The 18536-nt window shown below is 48.2% G+C and overlaps 1 long non-coding RNA gene across 1 annotated transcript in view; it reads left to right on the forward strand.

Annotated features, from left to right (window-relative positions):
* Positions 1-14268: 14268 nt before the first annotated feature.
* Positions 14269-18536, forward strand: part of LOC141191748 (uncharacterized) — a 45381-nt gene continuing 41113 nt past the window's right edge. The window contains exon 1 of the long non-coding RNA XR_012265454.1: positions 14269-14491. This is a non-coding gene — a long non-coding RNA (uncharacterized lncRNA). The remainder of the gene's footprint in view (positions 14492-18536) is intronic.

An 18536-nucleotide genomic window follows, 5' to 3' on the forward strand; every position in this document is an offset into this window, starting at 1 on the left:
CACACCTCTCCACACTCCACATAGTATAATGCACTTGTCATGGTCCTCCACACAGTATAACGCACTCGCCATGGTCCTCCACACAGTATAATGCACTCGCCATGGTCCTCCACACAGTATAATGCACTCGCCATGGTCCTCCACACAGTATAATGCACTCACCATGGTCCTCCACAAAGTATAAGACACTCGTTATGGTCCTGTACACAGTATAATGCAGCCCCCCATAGGGTAAAATGCAGCCCCCAGTCCTCCAGTATTATCAGTACACACTGATTTATAAATAAATACATACTTACCGCTCCTCGCTCCCCGCTGCTTCAGTCTCTGCAGCGCGTCTGTCATCACCTCCGCAGCTGCCAGCTCCACTGTCTGACAGAGCGTGGAGCGTCATCATGCCGCTGCGTCAGACGCAGAGGAGGAATGATGGGAGAGGGAGTGTCACATGACGCTCCATCATTGCTTTCCAACCAGGGCCGGCTCCAGGTTTTCGTGGGGCCCAGGAGAAAGAGTCTCAGTGGCCCTTTTAACACATACCACCATTCAGGATGCACAGATACGGCAGAGAAAAAAAATGTTATATATATATATATATATATATATATATATATTAAAAAATAATGCAGCATGGCTCCATATGGCCAAGATACGTCTTAACAATGAAAATATTGGATCTAGACTGTTTTTTGCTCAGGAACAAGTACTTACAAAAAAACAAAGGTTTTTAGCGCATAAATTGGCTCATATTGTTATAAGGGGGTGTAACTGCCTCTTGCTGATTCTGCACTCCTCCCAGTAACCAGCTGGTGATGTATAAACAGTTCTACTTGCCCTCTAAATGTAGATGTATTTAGCCCAGAAAAAGACGATTGTCCGTTTAGTTGTAGGCTTGTAGCCCGAAAGTGGCATGTAAGGCAGAGTAGTTACCCATCAGGGGGAGGTTACCTTGCCATGGTTGATGGGCACACATGAATTGGCCAATTTATGAGCTAAAAACCTTTATTTTTTGTAAGTACTTGTTACTGAGCAAAAAAACAGTCTAGATCCAATATTTTCATTGTTAAGACATATCTTGGCCATATGGAGCGCTGCTGCATTATTTTTTAATATATTTTATAGTTAGAGGAGCTGGCACCAGTTCACACTAGGAGGTGCTGGTCAGGTTTATCTGGTTCATAAATATATATATACACTACCGTTCAAAAGTTTGGGGTCATTTAGAAATTTCATTATTTTTGAAAGAAAAGCACATTTTTTTCAATGAAGCTAACATTAAATGAATCAGAAATACACTCTATACATTGTTAATGTGGTAAATGACTATTCTAGCTGCAAACGTCTTGTTTTTATTGCAAGATCTACATAGGTGTATTGAGGCCCATTTCCAACAACCACCACTCCAGTGTTTTAATGGTACATTGTGTTTGCTAACTGTGTAAGAAGGCTAATGGATGTTTAGAAAACCCTAGAAAACCCTTGCAGAAGTATGTTAGCCCAGCTGAAAATGGTTTGGCTGATTTGAGAAGCTATAAAATTGACCTTCCTTTGAGCTAGTTGAGAATCTGGAGCATTACATTTGTTTGTTCTATGAAACTCTCAAAGTGGCCAGAAAAAGAGAACTTTCATGTGAAACTCAACAGTCTATTCTTGTTCTTAGAAATGAAGGCTATTCCATGCGAGAACTTGCCAAGAAACTGAAGATTTCCTACAACAGTGTGTACTACTCCCTTCAGAGGAGAGCACAAACAGGCTCTAACCAGAGTAGAAAGAGTAATGTGAGGCCCCGCTGCACAACTGAGCAACAAGACAAGTACATTAGAGTCTCTAGTTTGAGAAATCGACGCCTCACAGCTCCTCAACTGGCAGCTTCATTAAATAGTACACGCAAAACGCCAGTGTCAACGTCTACAGTGAAGAGGCCACTCCGGGATGCTGGCCTTCAGGGCAAAGTGGCAAAGAAAAAGCCATATCTGAGACTGGCTAATAAAAGGAAAATATTTTTATGGGCAAAAGAACACAGACATTGGACAGAGGAAGATTGGAAAAAAGTTTTATGGACAGACGAATCAAAGTTTGAGGTGTTTGGATCACACAGAAGAACATTTGTGAGAAGCAGAACTACTGAAAAGATGCTGGAAGAGTGCCTGACGCCATCTGTCAAGCATGGTGGAGGTAATGTGATGGTCTGGGGTTGCTGGTAAAGTGGGAGATTTGTACAAGGTAAATGGGATTTTGAGAAAGGAAGGCTATCACTTCATTTTGCAACGCCATGCCATACCCTGTGGACAGCGCTTGATTGGAGCCAATTTCATCCTACAACAGGACAATGACCCAAAGCACACCTCCAAATTATGCATGCAGGGAAGAAGCAGGCAGCTGGTATTCTGTCTGTAATGGAGTGGCCAGCGCAGTCACCAGATCTCAACCCCATTGAGCTGTTGTGGGAGCAGTTTGACCGTATGGTACGCAAAAAGTGCCCATCAAGCCAATCCAACTTGTGGAGGGGCTTCAGGAAGCATGGGGGGAAATTTCTCAAGATTACCTCAGCAAATTAACAGCTAGAATGCCAAAGGTCAGCAATGCTGTAATTGCTGCAAAGGAGCATTCTGTGACGAAAGCAAAGTTTGAAGGAGAAAATTATTCTTTATAATAAAAATCATTATTTCTAACCTTGTCAATGTCTGGACTATATTTTCTAATCATTTTGCAACTCATTTGATAAATTAAAGTATGAGTTTTCATGGAAAACACAACATTGTCTGGGTGACCCCAAACTTTTGGACGGTAGTGTATATATATATATATATATATATATCTATAATATAACCGGGGATGCGGGTCTCTGTCCGAAGCCTCGATAGACTGCGCATGCGTGACGCGCAGTCTGGCTCCAGGCAGAAGACCGCATCCAGCCGTTACAGGTAAGAGGAGGTGTATGGCGTCGGAGATCGCTGTATGCGTAGGCACTGAACGCACACTGTGATCTCCGGCGCCATACTTACTTACCTGACCGGGAAGAGCGTTGCCGCGGCGCCTCTCTTCAGCGGAGACCGGGGGCGGAGTGAGACGTCGGATCGGCGCGTGCGCATAGCGCTATCCGGCGCCATTTTACTGAAGACACATTTACAGTGTGTCTTCAGCAAAATGGCGCCGGACAGCGCGGAGCTCTGTCGCCGCACTCCTCCCCCGGCCTCCGGCAGAACAGGACAATTTAACACCATATTTTAGACTTCAGTGCAAGAGGAGACCCAAGAGGAGACCCACCGAAGAGGAGACCCCACCGAAGAGGAGACCCAAGAGGAGACCCACCGAAGAGGAGACCCAAGAGGAGACCCACCGAAGAGGAGACCCCACCGAAGAGGAGACCCCACCGAAGAGGAGACCCACCGAAGAGGAGACCCACCGAAGAGGAGACCCCACCGAAGAGGAGACCCAAGAGGAGACCCACCGAAGAGGAGACCGAAGAGGAGGCCCACCGAAGAGGAGACCCACCGAAGAGGAGGCCCACCGAAGAGGAGACCCACCGAAGAGGAGACCCACCGAAGAGGAGACCCAAGAGGAGACCCACCGAAGAGGAGACCCACCGAAGAGGAGACCCACCGAAGAGGAGCCCCACCGAAGAGGAGACCCACCGAAGAGGAGACCCCACCGAAGAGGAGACCCAAGAGGAGACCTACCGAAGAGGAGACCCACCGAAGAGGAGACCCACCGAAGAGGAGACCCAAGAGGAGACCCACCGAAGAGGAGCCCCACCGAAGAGGAGACCCACCGAAGAGGAGACCGAAGGGGAGACCCACTGAAGAGGAAACCGAAGAGGAGACCGAAAAGGACAGAACTGCACCTTAAGATCCCTAGGGGGAAAGGGATGGCCAAAGGCCAGAAAAGACAACAATCGATCCTACAACAAAAAGGAAGAAGCAGAACCAGAACAAAGTCCGCCATTACATCAACCGGTATTTGAGAGGAAAGAGGAACATCATGTGGACCATCCTGCTGGGACCTCTCTGCCGATAACATCATACGGCAATACCGGCTGGTAAGTATAAATCCACCAAAGTAATAATAGCAGGATAGTAGTAATATAGTGGCAGTATATCAGTATTAGTGTAATTTGAGTAATAATACTAGTGATAATAGTAAGAAAGTAATAAAATAACAGTAGTAATAGTAGTAGGTAGAATAGCAGTGTGATCCAGGGTTCTAGGACTGATCGCCTTTTCTCGGGGTCAAGAAGGAATTTTTCCGCTGTGACACAAATTGGCTGAAGGTGTCCTGAGGTTTTTGCCTTCTTTTGGATCAACACTCTAGGAATAGGGTAGTATTAGTAGCAATAGGAAAGAAGAATAATACCGTAATAAGATAGCGGGTTATTATTATTATTAATAATAAATATAAACTAGTTATATCTATAGAAAGAACAAAGAGTAAATAAAAATAATTATAGACGTAGTTTAATCAATACAGTAATATTAAATAGTTATAGAAAAGTTAGAGTAGTACTTTAATAAGAAAGCAGGACATAAGACAAAATATATAAAAAAAAATATATTAAAAACAACTATAGTAGTACATTTAGTACAGTAATAGTAATTACATAACTAGTAACATAATTAGGTTTGATCCAGGGTTCTAGGACTGATCGCCTTTTCTCGGGGTCAAGAAGGAATTTTTTCCCTGTGACACAAATTGGCTGAAGGTGTCCTGGGGTTTTTGCCTTCTTCTGGATCAACACTGTAGGTATAGGGCAGTATTAGTAGTGATAGGAAAGAAGAGTAATACTATAATAAGATAGCACAATGTTAATAATAACCATATCAAATAGTTAGATTTATAAAAACAAATTAAAATAACTCCAGTAGTACAATAATTAGTGTAATATTTAACTTGTAATAACATTATTAGGTTTGATCCAGGGTCCTAGGACTGATCGCCTTTTCCCGGGGTCAAGAAGGAATTTTTCCCGTGACACAAATTGGCGTTAGGTGTCCTGGGGTTTTTGCCTTCTTCTGGATCAACAGCTTTAGGCATAGGGATTTTAGTAATACCATTATTAGAATCACAAGATTAATAAAAAAAAATAGAATTTAATTTTTTTAATTAGTTTTATAACAGTTACAATTAATTGGATTAATGCAATAATAATAAATAGTAAAAATGGTGGTAATAATAAAAAAACTAGTCCCAGTTACTAAGTTAGTGTAGTGTTAGTGTAGGGACCCATCTGAAGAGGTCGCCTTGACGTTGGCAGATGGGCTCGCACAATTTGCTCAAAATGTGCGCTAAGAACCTCATATTTCTATGTACAGGAGATCTAGCAGTAATTCCATTCAGGAGATAGATATCTGTGTACACACACACTTTGTTATATACTTTTGTGCAGCACACAGGGCAGGTATACAGGTACAGGGTGAGAGTGTTACAGTGATATTATAACTTGGCCTTAAGGATAAAATGCTGACAACTACAGATCCTGGAAACACATCTGAAACTAGACCTTGTTAGTAACTGGTTCCCAGCTAGTGGTGAATATGTACAGGGCAGTCCGGTACCAGGACCCGCTCTATAGGACACATTATCATCAGGCAGGTCCTGTCAGGGCTCTTACAAGATCTGCGGCAGAAGTGTGGCTGTATAACACATTCCTGCTCCTGCCTCAGCCACCGACAGTGGAGCCAACCCTGACCCTGGCAATTTAATCCACTGTATGACACAGTAGGGGGCTTCCACAGCATTTAGGCACTTTAGACAGGAGAGGGAGGCGCGATCATGGTGCCGATGAGTTTCTATGGCAGCCGAGATCTAACAATGGACCCCATGACGGCCATCTAACTGCTCCTATTAGACCCCGGCTGAGCAAAGGTCTATGAGGACGCCGGTGAGACTTTTGTCGCCTGCTCTGCACATATTAGAAATGCCTAGAGCTGATTAGTTTGCCATTTGTAAATCTGATCCAGCAGTGCTGTGCTACCACTGACGTGATCAGGGCTATTGAGCTCCTAGATTGGGCAGAGGAGCTCAGTCTTCAGCAGGAGCTGGCCGAGGAGAGCGGAGCAACTTGCATGGGGCTGCTGCACAAGAAGTAACTCAAAAGGTGGAGATTTACCCAGAGACGTGGTGCCCGGGCTGTGATCTGCTGTGCAGGCTGCATAGACGATGCCTCCTAGGACCCGAACTTCACCCCTAACAGGCACAGCAGAGCTCGGACGGCTGCAAGTGAACGGAGAGCGGCTGATTAGTAACTGCTGCGTCTCCTGCAGCTCAGGTAAGAGCCGTACAGAGCGGGGGCTCAGTAATGATGAATACGGGAAGTGTCCGCCCCTCACATGTCCTATATGCGGCCTCCAGAGGTAAAGTCTCCCCTGTAACCAGCGCCTTCTCCCACCTTCTCTGCTGCCATGCTCCATTGCTTAAAGGGGATGTCTGAAGAAAACAAGTTATCACTTATCCACAGGCTCGGTAATCACTTACTGATTGTGGGGTCTGACCGCTGCGAACCATTGTCTGATCGGGAAGGAGTGGAAAGTCAGGGATCAACTGCAGCTCCATTCATTCTCTATGGGGCTCCAGAAAAGCCGAGCTCAGGGCTTGAATGCCACATAGGGAAGGAATGGAGCGGATCCTGGAGTAATAACATGTCCTCCTCTCCTCAGCTTTCTGTCTGTGTAAGTGGCTCAGCCCTTGTCTCCCCTTCTGCACCGGCTTCTGTACTGGTCCCTGTAGACTTTCTTCTATGAGGAAGAGGAAACCCCTCTGCCCTTCTGCTCTCAGACCTCTGCGGCTTTTCCCCATCGCTCAGTGCAGCCATTATATGTAATAAGGATCATTCTTGTCCGGCTTTCATTCCGCCCAGCTGACAAGATAATAAACATGTGAGGTGGAAGGTTCACAATTATTAGATGTGTTGTGAAAAGTCTCCACAGCAAATTCAGAGAAAACTGCAGGGTGACCGCTTGTGAAACCAGCACAAAATCCAGCGGACAGCGCCTCCCTGCCCCCCGCCGGTCTCTGTATCCTGGCATTCAGCTATTCCATTTGGTGCTTATTCAGGGAGGAAAACAAAAATGTGATGTTCTTACACAGACGCCTGAAGACGCGACGTTCGCTGCTGTGACGCCCAGCTGCGCTTGGTATCACAGATCCTATAAGTGTGCATTGATGGATTCCTCCACAAGACGCCCTCATAAGCATTTACACACCTCCACCTTCCACCTCAGACCACCAGAGGCAGCCCGTTAGGGATATATAAAGGGAAGGTGGAGCCAGGCAGCCCAGAAAGTGATTCAGCAGTTTCCTGCTCAGACACAGAAGGACTCAGTGCAGTCGAGCCAGAGCCTAGCAGTTCCTGCAGAAAGAGTTCAGTACAGTCTGTAGAGTGATTCCAGACTAGAACTCAGCTCAGGATAGAGAGCTAGGAGTGTGCCGACGCTCTGAGAGCGGCGAAGAAGAGCAGTGTCCCGGCTGCAGTGTGTGTTGCCTAGTGAGGGCCCGAGCGGGACCAAAGGTGAGTGGAGAGTGAATACATAGGGGGCAGAGGAGCTTAATTAGCTCACCCCGAAGAATTTACCGGACACCAGGTCTGAAGCTTAGCGGGATCTCTACGACCCAGTAAGACATAACCGGAATCCCTGGAGAACTACAGGTCCCAGGATCGTTAGAGTGCTGATACGTAACAGAGCCGGGAGACACATAGGCCCCGCAAGCTGAGGAGCGTGTACTCCAAGAAACGGCCCTACCACAAGGTCAGCCAGCGCAGGACAGAGACAAAGTTAGGCCTAGCTCCAGGCAGGTCAGAAACTTACTATGCAGAGGCAAGAAACAGGAGGCCCTACACCCGCTCATTGGGGAGGATCCTGATATGCACCCTTCACCCTACAGTGCTCCGGGATGTGCCTGACTTTCCATCAGTAAAAGGTACTGAAGTGACTACCGTGTCCGTCCCCGTTCTTGCTCTGACCCGGCTGGGTCTCGCCTGTCCTGCATTCCCCTTGCATACGCTGCCCAGAGGCCTAGCTCCGCCTGTGGGGAGCTATACCATCGAGCAACCTTATCACCGGCCTCAGTGGACTGCCGCAGCGCTGGTGATTATCATCAGAAACCACAGGTGGCGTCATTAACGTTCATAAAATTAACAAACAACCACCCTTTTAAAGAGTGACCCCAGGGTACGGGCCCGGGAGCCGACCACCGCGACATCCCCAAGGCCAGGCAAAGGCCCGGGTACCGAGTCATCCCCATCCCCTGGGCTGGTCACTGCTTTTCATCATCCATGTTGGGCTGTTGTACGACGTGTGGACTACTCTGCTTGTTGGATTCTTGCATTACCACAAACACTGCCTTTATTTTGTGATTTCTGTGCCGCTTCCCATTTCTATTGGCAGCGTGATATACCAGCACGTGAGGGCTGCCACAATCATGTGTCAATAGGTTATTGATGGAGGCCGTGATACAGAGACTGTCCTGGACCAGGGAGGAGTTGGTACAGAAGCACCTAGAGAGGGGGGTACAGGGGCTTCATTTCAATTTTAAAACTTAGCTGGATTGTGTTTAGGTACAAGAATGGAAAGAAAAATAGAAAAAAAAAATTAAGAGTTTATTATTTGGCAAAATCGTTCATCAGAGGTTTGGCCACTACCAAAAAGTTTTTGATGAACTTACAGTAGCAGCTGGCAAAACCCAAAAAACTTTGTAACACCTTTAAGTCCTGAATATAATAACAATCCAGTACCGTCTGGACTTTTGCCAGATCCATGCAAAAACAGTGAATGATAAGAAATAACCCAAAAAAGGGACCTCTTGATGGAGAACATAAATTATTTGTCAAACCAGAGAAATGTATTATCTTTGAGTATCTGTAAGACCTGCCTGACATGTACCTGATGTGATACGAGGTGAATAAATTAGACTGTGGGGACCCCCAACCAAACCCCGACGCTCAGGCCCCCTACCGCCACCCCTTCCTTAACAATACAATAATGTAACTCTTACAACTGGATGGGTGAGGATAGGTCACAGCTTTATTAACTCTTTAACTCATTCCATTAGAAAGGCATTTTATTTCCAAAAATAATTCCGCTTGTTGCAGCATGCCCTGTGTCTCCACACCGGCAAGTTGGCCAACAAGAGTAACTTTCCAACATGTCCTTTCTATTTCAGGCCAAGGAGGATCCTGCGTACTCGTATGCAGGACTCCGACCCCCACCCATCATCATTAACGCTTGCTCCACTCCGTCCTGGAGTCCTGACAGGAATATGTCCAGTCCAATATCCGTAAAATGAACACCGTCGGGCCGTATGAGGCCAGCTTTATCTCCTTCCAGTTCTCGGTGTCTTATCACTACACCACCTCTTTCCTTTACAAATTTTGCCATCCGAATATTTATTAGCCGCCTTGTCCGTTCGATGGCTGCACTGTCTCGCGCACCTCGCCATACCGTTCTCGGCACAATCTCTAACCATATTATAGTTAGTTTACTAAAAAATGCTCTGAAGCGCTCAGTGTCTAGCTTCATTATTGCCATTAGTTATGCGCTCTTGTAATGACCGAAGTCGTTCCCCCCGGCGTGTATAACTAAGATAACCGGACCTGTTGCTTCTCTCCCTATGTTGATTACCTCCATTAGTACCTGTGGCCATCGCAGGCCTCTAATACCTCTCCAGTTGAAATATGTGTCATGAAACCCCATATTCCTCCCGCCTGGGCGGACTGTCGCCCTTTTTTCTGCCCAGTATATGTACGAGTGTCCTATCACCCACACTGTTGGCTTATCGTCACCTGTAAAAGAAACAAACCACGTTAGGATAACAAGTCCGGTCTTATGTATCTCGCAAAACACACGGATCGCCATCTGCCTATCCTCTGCACTTCCAGACAGTCCTGCTCTAGCTGCTTCCGTGGCCGTGCCTATGCGGAATGAGTGTGTCCCGTAATCTTTGGGGTGGTTCCCTGCTGATGTTAGGCATTTATTAAATATAAATTGGAACTGGTATCTTGATAATGGCGTTCCATCAATGTGTGATAGGAAGAAATTACTTTGTGGCCTGATGGCTGCATATGTTTTTTCTATTGTTACCGGACACAGTGTACTGTTTGTGGGTTTTAGAAGCACCCAAGTGCCCTTGCCCGTTGGGTCTGTTTTGGATTTGCGTATGCGTAGGCGTATTGCATTATTGGCTATGACTACGTCCTGGTGTAATAAGCCTCCACTGGTGGTGATTTTGGATCGAGGGACTAATTCGCTTATGCGTAGTGCCCCGAAAAAGGCGATCACAAATGCAGTAGACAGTAGTGTTGCTTCAAATTGTGAGTGGCATGTTAATGGTGTTAGGGATATGATTTTTGAGAGCAGATTTAGTGACACGGGATGTCTGCACTCCTGACTTGTCTGACCTCTTTTCCACCCTTTTAAGGCTTGACTGATGATGAATCTTTTTGTCACATCTCCCCAATTCAGTAGTTGGAAATGAAATGCTACTCCGGTCCGCCACCGCTGCGCTGACGCCCCTGATATTCCCCTCATTATTAGCTGGTGGAGAAATTCTATGGTTACATCTAGTCTGGCTTGTTCACATTGGTCAACCAGTCTGCCTGCTACTAGTCGTGTCCAGTCTTCCCATGCCTTACCGTATGCTTTCCACATTGACGGGGCGACTGACGCTCTGATTAATGGCATCAGCTGTTCGCCACTAGATCCCATGGGGAGGGTGGGCAACTGGTGCCCGACGGGTGGGCTTTGGGGAGGCGCTCTCTGAAAACCTGCCAATTGAATTGTGATAAAGCGTTAGCAGCAGCGTTAGATCCCCCCTCCACATTGTGGCTAGCGCGGACCCATACATTGTGTTTTAGGCACAGGAATGCTAGCCGGCGTAGTAGGCCTAGCACTGGGAGAAACGATGATGCCATCTTATTAATGCAGTGCGCTAGGCTGGTGTTATTTGTTATGAAGCGTATATTTTTGTTCGCTAGGTACGTGCCCGATATTTCTATGGCTACCACTATTGGGAAAAGTTCCAGGAGTGTCTGTTTTTTTGTTAACCCTTGTTCAGACCAATACGGAGGCCATAAGCCTGTGCACCACTGGTTATCTAGTATCGCTGCATATCCGCCCACTTCTGCTGCCCCGGTGAATAATGTTAGTTCAATGTTGGACTGTTCTGCTGACATAAATAACGTGTGACCATTGAATGATTGTAAGTATGTTTTCCACACCTCTAAGTCCGCCCGAAGCTGCCTGCTGATTCTGATTCTATGACTCGGTTTTAATGCACGTTTTGTTGCAAGGTATAAACGACGAGAAAAAACCCTTCCGACTGGCATCACCTGGCTCGCGAACACGAGGAGGCCTAGTAACACTTGCATCTGTTGTAGTGTTACTTTCCGTACTGTGCAAAATCACTCGAGGTGTAGTGTTTTTTGTATTTTTTCTGTTGGGAGGTGGAATAACCTTGCTGTGGTGTCGATTTCGATGCCTAAGAACGATAGCTTTGTTGTGGGGCCTATGGTTTTTGTAGGGCATAATGGGACTCCGAACCGTCGAGAGATGTTTGTGAATTCGTTAAGAAATGATTGGCATTGATATGAGTCTTTGGGTGCGACGAATAGGAAGTCATCTAGGTAATGTGTGACGGACCTATTGCCGGTTTCATACCTCAACACCCATTCTAGGAAGGAACTGAATAGTTCGATGTAATAACAAGATATTGAACAACCCATTGGGAGGCAAGTGTCGTAGAAGTATTCATCGTCCACTTGGCATCCCAGCAGGTGGTAGCAATCTGGGTGCACCGGTAGTAGGCGAAAGGCGGATTCTATGTCGGATTTAGCGAGCAGCGCTCCGGGCCCCGCATCGCGTACTAACATTACTGCTCTGTCGAACGACGCGTAGGAGACCGAGGCGTCTTCAGACAAAATACCGTCATTTACAGACTCTCCTTTTGGGTAAGATAAATGATGGATAAGCCGGAATGAACCTGGCTCTTTTTTGGGGATTATTCCCAGAGGGGAAACTCTTAGGTTACTGAATGGTGGTGTTGGGAAAGGGCCCGCCACTCTGCCTAGAGCTACTTCTTTTTGTATTTTTTGCCTAAGTATTTCAGGGTGCTCTTTTGCAGATTTAAGGTTATTTGCAAAGGTGGGCGATTTATTAAGTTTGAAAGGGATGAAAAATACCGTATGTGAAACCAAAACGTAACTGTCCCGCTGCGTCTTTCTTAGGATATTGGTCTAGCCAGGGGCCCATCGCGTTTACGCTCACCGGGGTCCTTGGATTCTGACTGTGGGAGTTTAATTGATAATTTGCTTGTGGGACGAGAACATCTTGCCGCGGGGTGGGCTGCACCGCAGGCTGAGCATTCATGTTTGTATCTGCATAAGGCGTAGAAACGACAGTGTCCCTCATTGTACTGCCAGCTGGCCCCTGGTCTACGTACTACCACTGAATTTTGGCCTGCTGTTGTCTGTTGTCCAGTAGCCGTTGTTGGAAAGGGATGGTGTTTCTGTGACAGCATTCATCGCAACCATACGTCTGTAGCTTTTACCCCCCAGCCTAACTGTGGTTGCAGGGCCAACCACCTCCGGAACTCTTCATCGTAGCGCCACCATGCTGAACCGCCGTGGGCTTTGTACGAGTTATACACCCTATCCTGGTATATGAATAGTTCCGAGCAGCGTTCCGGATGCTTTTGGCCCATGATGAACCCAGCACAGAAAACGCCTGTAACCAGTTACTCATCGTCATTGCAACCTTTTGTCTGTTTCTGTCGAATGGTCTGTCGGCTATCCTTTTCTCTTTGTCTATAGTATGTTGGTCAGCGGTTACAAGTGACCAAATGTCGATGCAGTCATTATTCCATATTTTAATTCTGGTTTCCTCGTCTATGTGTGAGCCCAATGGGCTTTTCCCGCAAAAGAATGTGTCCTTGTGTATGCTGGCTAATGGTGGAGTTCTTTTAGTAGAATTATGTATAGCGCCTGGTGGCGCGGATAGTTGTTCGACTATGGCCTTAAGGGCCGCTATTAAGTTGGTGTTACTATTTCCCATTTCAGTTATACTTATATTGCACGCACCCATTCCTGCGGCTGGAGGAGGGACTCCGATGTGTGGAGGGACTCTGACACCTGTCTCGCTCGGGGTGAGCGGCGTGCCTGTGCTCGTAGACCTGCGTGAAATCGTTGTATCGTGCAGACTGTAAGCTCTGGAGGGTGCTATTGTATAGTTTCTGTCCCCGGGAGGACGGGATCGGTGCAAGCGGCTGTTGGGGCTCGACGATGCGCTCGACATCTCTGATGCAGAGGATGGTGAGCGCCACCTTGAGGACTGCGACCTGTGACCCCTCCTGTGGGATGCCGATCTCCGCTTTGCTTGAGATGTCCGCTTCCTTCGCCGGTGACTTGTGTGCGATGGCATAGATCTGTCGTCGGAGGAACTACAGCGAGTTCGCCTAGAGTGAGTACGCCTGGAGTCTCTGTGTCCCTGAGGGTGTATGGGGGGTTCTGCGCAGTTTACATGTGTCCCACCGGGACATGTCGGTGCTATTTGTGGCCAGGGCAATGCTATAGCGGTGTCAAGCGCGTGCGTCGCTGCGCTATTATAGGGGTATATGGGGGAGGCGAGGATGGTCGCTGAAGTGTTTAGGCTCCGTATCGTGTCCATCAGTGGGGTATTGATACTGTGACTGGGCGCTGGATGGGCTGCGGTGATTACAGGGCCGCAATGTCCCCTGGATGTGTAGTGTCACGTGTTCTGTTTTGGGAACTTTTTCTTTTATTTTTAATAGGAGTTTTTCTGTGGGGGATTGTTTGGGGGGGAGGCAGAGCACAGCCCCCGGCAGAGGATTCCTGTCTGGAGCTCTGCTCTGCCACAGCCCCTGCTGTGTGTTGAGGGGGCGGGGAATGGTTACTAAGTGGCCCGCAGCTTCTTCTGTGAGGCTGCGGGGTGCTGTGCCTAAAGCGCTCTGGAGGACGGGAGTGCCTGCTGGACCTCCGCCCTCCAGGGCGCTCCTCGGCAGGATGCGGGACGGGAGTGTTAACAGGGGTGGGGAACAACAGGCTCTATGCTGTCTCCAGCGCCGGCGGCAGGCAGGAGACCTGAATCCCCTCTGTGCCCGCCGCCGACATGGAAGACAGCCCGCACTCATTTATTAGTGCAGTGGAGCCCTGCGCCCGCTGTGAGTGAGGCGCAGGGTCCACTGCCGCACTAGCTTCAGCTTCCTGCTCCGCCCCGCAGCTTTCTGGACTGGGGGGCGTGACCTGCGGGGTCACGTGAGGCGGACATGCGCCCCGCACATGCGCATCGAGCGCTTCCTGCCCTCCAGCTCCGCCTCCCCCAACATGCCTCTTCGGCCTAGTGGAGTCGCGCGCCCGCTTCCGGACCGCCACGTCTGCCCGCTTCCCCGAGTCAGCGCGCGCCTGCAGCACTACCGCAGCCACCTGCCGTCCCGTGCCGGGTTGAGTGGCCCGATGAACACTGTAAAGTTGTGCGGATGCGGCGGTCAGGTGAGGATGGGGATCGGGACCAGGCCGCGGAAGTAATGCAGCCCCCCGTTCCAGATGACCCGACCGCCGTGGAGGGGACCGTTGTATCGTGGGCAATTGGAGTGAGTAGGCCCAAGTGGTGAGGGGACTGGGACTGGGGAATATGATGTTCCCATAAGGGGTTGAGGGCCAGGGGCAGGGTGATCTGGGGATTTAGAGCTTGGGGCCAGGGGGATGAGCGCTGAGCCCCGACATGAGAGCCTGTAACCAGCGCTCGCCCCCCTGTGCAAACCCAGCCTGGAGGGCCTCAGCAATCTGACCTGATCCTGAAATCTCCATGACATTCGACTCCGGGACCAGCAAAGAAAGGAAGTAACGTGGGATGTCCCGGTGTTTATGTATCCAGGGGACGGCTTGCAGCAGCCGTCCCTTTCGCTTCATTGGATCCTTCCGGGGGCTTCAGGATCACTGGTCAGTAAGGGGCAGAGAAGGGGGGGTCACCAATCGCCACGGCCCAGGGAGGGGCCACCACAGTCAGTGACTCCCTCCTTATTTAGTATGGAGTCTACCATTATGTCATCAAGATGGGTTTGTTGTGATCTACCTGCCAGATGAGTAAAAATGGGAGCATTAGTCAACCCAAATGCCATCACAAGGTTTTCATAGTGCCCCTCAGGAGTATTGAAGGCCGTCTTCCACTCATCTCCTCAATGTGAATGAGATTATAAGCCACCCTGAGGTCTAGTTTAATCAAATTGTAGGAGCCAAATGGTTTTCTAAAGAGGTCTGGGATGAGAGGGAGAGGATATGCATCCCAGACCTTAATCTGATTAAACTCGCAAAAATCAAGGCAGGGGCACAACCCCTAGTTTGTTTGTTTTTTGACAAAGAAAAACCCCACTGCAACGGGAGATGAAGAAAGTCTTATGGCCCTTTGGTAGACTTTCAGTGATCTAGTTTTTCATGGCCTGCCTCTCTGAACCAGAGATATTATATAACCTGTTTTTTTGGTAGCTTGGCCCCAGGAATAATATTGCCGACGCAATCATAAGGATGATGGGGAGGAAGTTCTTGACTCCCCTGTTCAGAAAACACATTCCTAAAATCAGACCCACCGTGGCTATCCGAGTGACCAAGCAGTGTTCTTGGCAATACTCGCTCCATTTTACCACCTCCCGAGTCTGCCAGTCTACGGCTAAGTGCCCACGATGCAGAAATGCTCTGGATTTTTCCTGAGCGTTTCTGCATCTCCCTGGCAGAAAAAAATGCATGCGGATTTTACATGTGTTTTTCCTGCCAGGGACAAGCGTAAGTGAAGCGTTCTTCACATGCATTTCCGCATGCGGGTTGTCAAGCGCTTTCCAAGCGATTTTAGCATCACTTGGAAAGTGCTTGACAACTTGGTCACACTATATAAATACGTGCAACCAGCATGGATTTATATAGTGTGACCAAGTTAATAGTTGAAGAAAAAAGATTAAAAATGGTAAAAAAAACAAAAAACAAAAACATTTTACTTACCTTCTGATGGCCCCTGGTCTCTTGTACGGCTCACGGTGGTGTGAAAGGACCTTCCATGACGTCATTTAGTCATGTGACAGATCACGCGACCGCTGACGAGCCGTACAAGAGACTGGGCGCAGCGGAGAAAAGACAGGGGGCCATCAGAAGGTAAGAATAATGTATTTTTTTCTTTTCTTTTTTTTTTTTTTTTTTTTTTTTTACTACAGGTACCATGGTACCCGGGTCTTGAGGAGAGTCTCTTCTTCTCCAGACCCGGGTACCATCCACACGTTGAATCGCTTAATATCCGCATGTGCACATGTAGTCATGCGGATATTAAGCCATTCAATGGAGGCGAAAACGTTGCGATTACGCAAAATAATTGGTAGTGCTGCGGATTTTTCCGCACTGATAATGCGCAGCGGAAATTTCCGCAGCATGTGCACAGCACATGGGGATTATCATTGGGGAACATTGCAGACCTTCTACCAAGCGTTTAAGCGTTTCTGCAATGGAATTGCCGCTGCGGAAACGCTTAAAAGACGCATAGTGGGCACACAACCTACCACAGGATTGTGCAGCGTAAACCAAGGTAGTCCAAGGACCACAGGAGAGGGCAAGCCCTCTAGCACATAACAGTCAATAAATTTAGAGTGCAAGGCCCCTACCTGCAGATGTAGCACACGAGCGACAAGAGTAAAATACCCCTAGCTCAAGGGTGCAGAGTCAATGGCGATTATGGGTGTTGAGCCAGAAAATTTATGAGGTTTGAGGTCCTGATCGAACCTAGCGTCGATCAAAATAAACCCCGCCCCAATGTCCAGAAGGGCAGAAATTACCACCATACTTTTGCCAAGATGGATCTTGGACGGTAAAAAAAAAAATTGTGACCTACCCACAGAGGAAATAAGTACACCCCCGAGTTGCCAATTCACCCCGCAACTCGCGGGCGCCTTAGTTTTCCGGTGGGTGTTTAGGAATTTAGGAAAGACACACACACACACGTGCAACATCCCCCCAGAATACCCAGAACATGCCCCCACCAGCCCCACAGACCACCCAAAGCAAGCAGCATCCCCCAGAGCCCAGCACTGACCTCCTCCTGAAGCTTCACCGTATCACTTTCTGCATGAATCTCTGGCGTCTGGTGCTAAACTAGAACACGCCCATAATGCAGTCAGGACACGCCCCCGCAAACTACGTCATACCTGGAAGGAGCCCATACATTCTAGCGTTTACCAGGGAGGAGGCTGCAGAGCGAGTTGTGGGTGGTGAGGCTGCTGAGTATTGGGGAGACATGGCGGATGACTGCGCACCCCACACTGAGCTCCCGGGGGGGGCAGTCTCAGTCCGGGGGGGGGCACCCTGGCTTCCTGTGGATGTGGTTAGTCCCCTGCAGCAATGGTCGGTGACGGGTCAGAGCCGGGGATTACAGGGGGCCGCAGCCTCTCACCTGTCAGCAGTTGGACTATAAACCAGGTTTCCAGTCACTGACAGTATGGCTGGAGCTGCGCCCATTATGCACTGTTAGAACTTGGCGATGTCTGCCATGTTTGGAGGTTCCTGGATTCTGTATTTTTCTGCACAGGGTTTGTCCATGAGAAAAAGGAACACAGAGCGCCAGTCCTGGCCCCAGGTTGTGTCTGGTACTACAGCTCCGGTCTAGTGACGTGACAGGTGCTGAGCTGTAATGCCACACACAGCCTGTACCTAGGGGTGGCGCTGTAATCCAACAGCTCTGGCTTTCTACTCTGGGACAACTTCTGTAAGGCTGAATTCACACATCTGTGCTCCACGGAGCGAGCTCAGATCTGACAACCGCTGGGTCACCAGTGCTGATCTGTGATTACCTCCTAGGAATAGATGTGGCACTGATCAGGTCCGGAGAGCCGGGCCGGGTCCTCGGATCCCACCACGGATGTGTGAATTCCTCCTTAAGTTAATATCTTAGTGTTGGAGTTCTCCTTTAGAATTTGTGTTCACATGAGAGTAATTTATTATAGTTTATTGTGTAACTTTCGAAAAACGTATCGATTACTAATCCTGAGTTACAGCCAGTGATAGTCTAGAGCTGCGTTCAGAGATCTGCAGGCTTCTGAGCTGAAATCTCCCAGCAGTCCTTGCTGAGATTACTATTGTTAGCGTTGCAATGTTAAGGCAGGTGCAGATAGCAGTGTTTTCGGTCGGAGTGCGATCTGACAAAACATTGAATCGCACTGTGACCAGTGTTTGTCCAAGGAGAAAAATCGCACATGTGCACGGCCCCATAGACAGTCTGTCCGAGGACAAAAATCACTATGCTTGAGTTTCATCTAATATTCGGATCACGTTCGGCCATGCAAGTTAATGAGTCCTTCGAAAAGATCGCACTGCACTCAGATGACATCTGAGTGCAGTCCCATTTTTCACGGATTGACGGAACGAAGAAGATGGAGAATTTTTTTTGACCTATGTCTTGTATCTTGTTTTGTGTCACTTTATGTACAGTTCTGGCCAAAAGTCTTGTGACTGATACAAATTTTGGTGTTCACTTCAGTGTTTTTAGATCTTTTAGTCAGATGTT

The sequence above is a fragment of the Phyllobates terribilis genome, unplaced genomic scaffold (genome assembly GCF_046119375.1).
Source record: "Phyllobates terribilis strain yellow unplaced genomic scaffold, ASM4611937v1 Scaffold_52__1_contigs__length_9100884, whole genome shotgun sequence".
Classification (NCBI taxonomy): Eukaryota; Metazoa; Chordata; class Amphibia; order Anura; family Dendrobatidae; genus Phyllobates; species Phyllobates terribilis.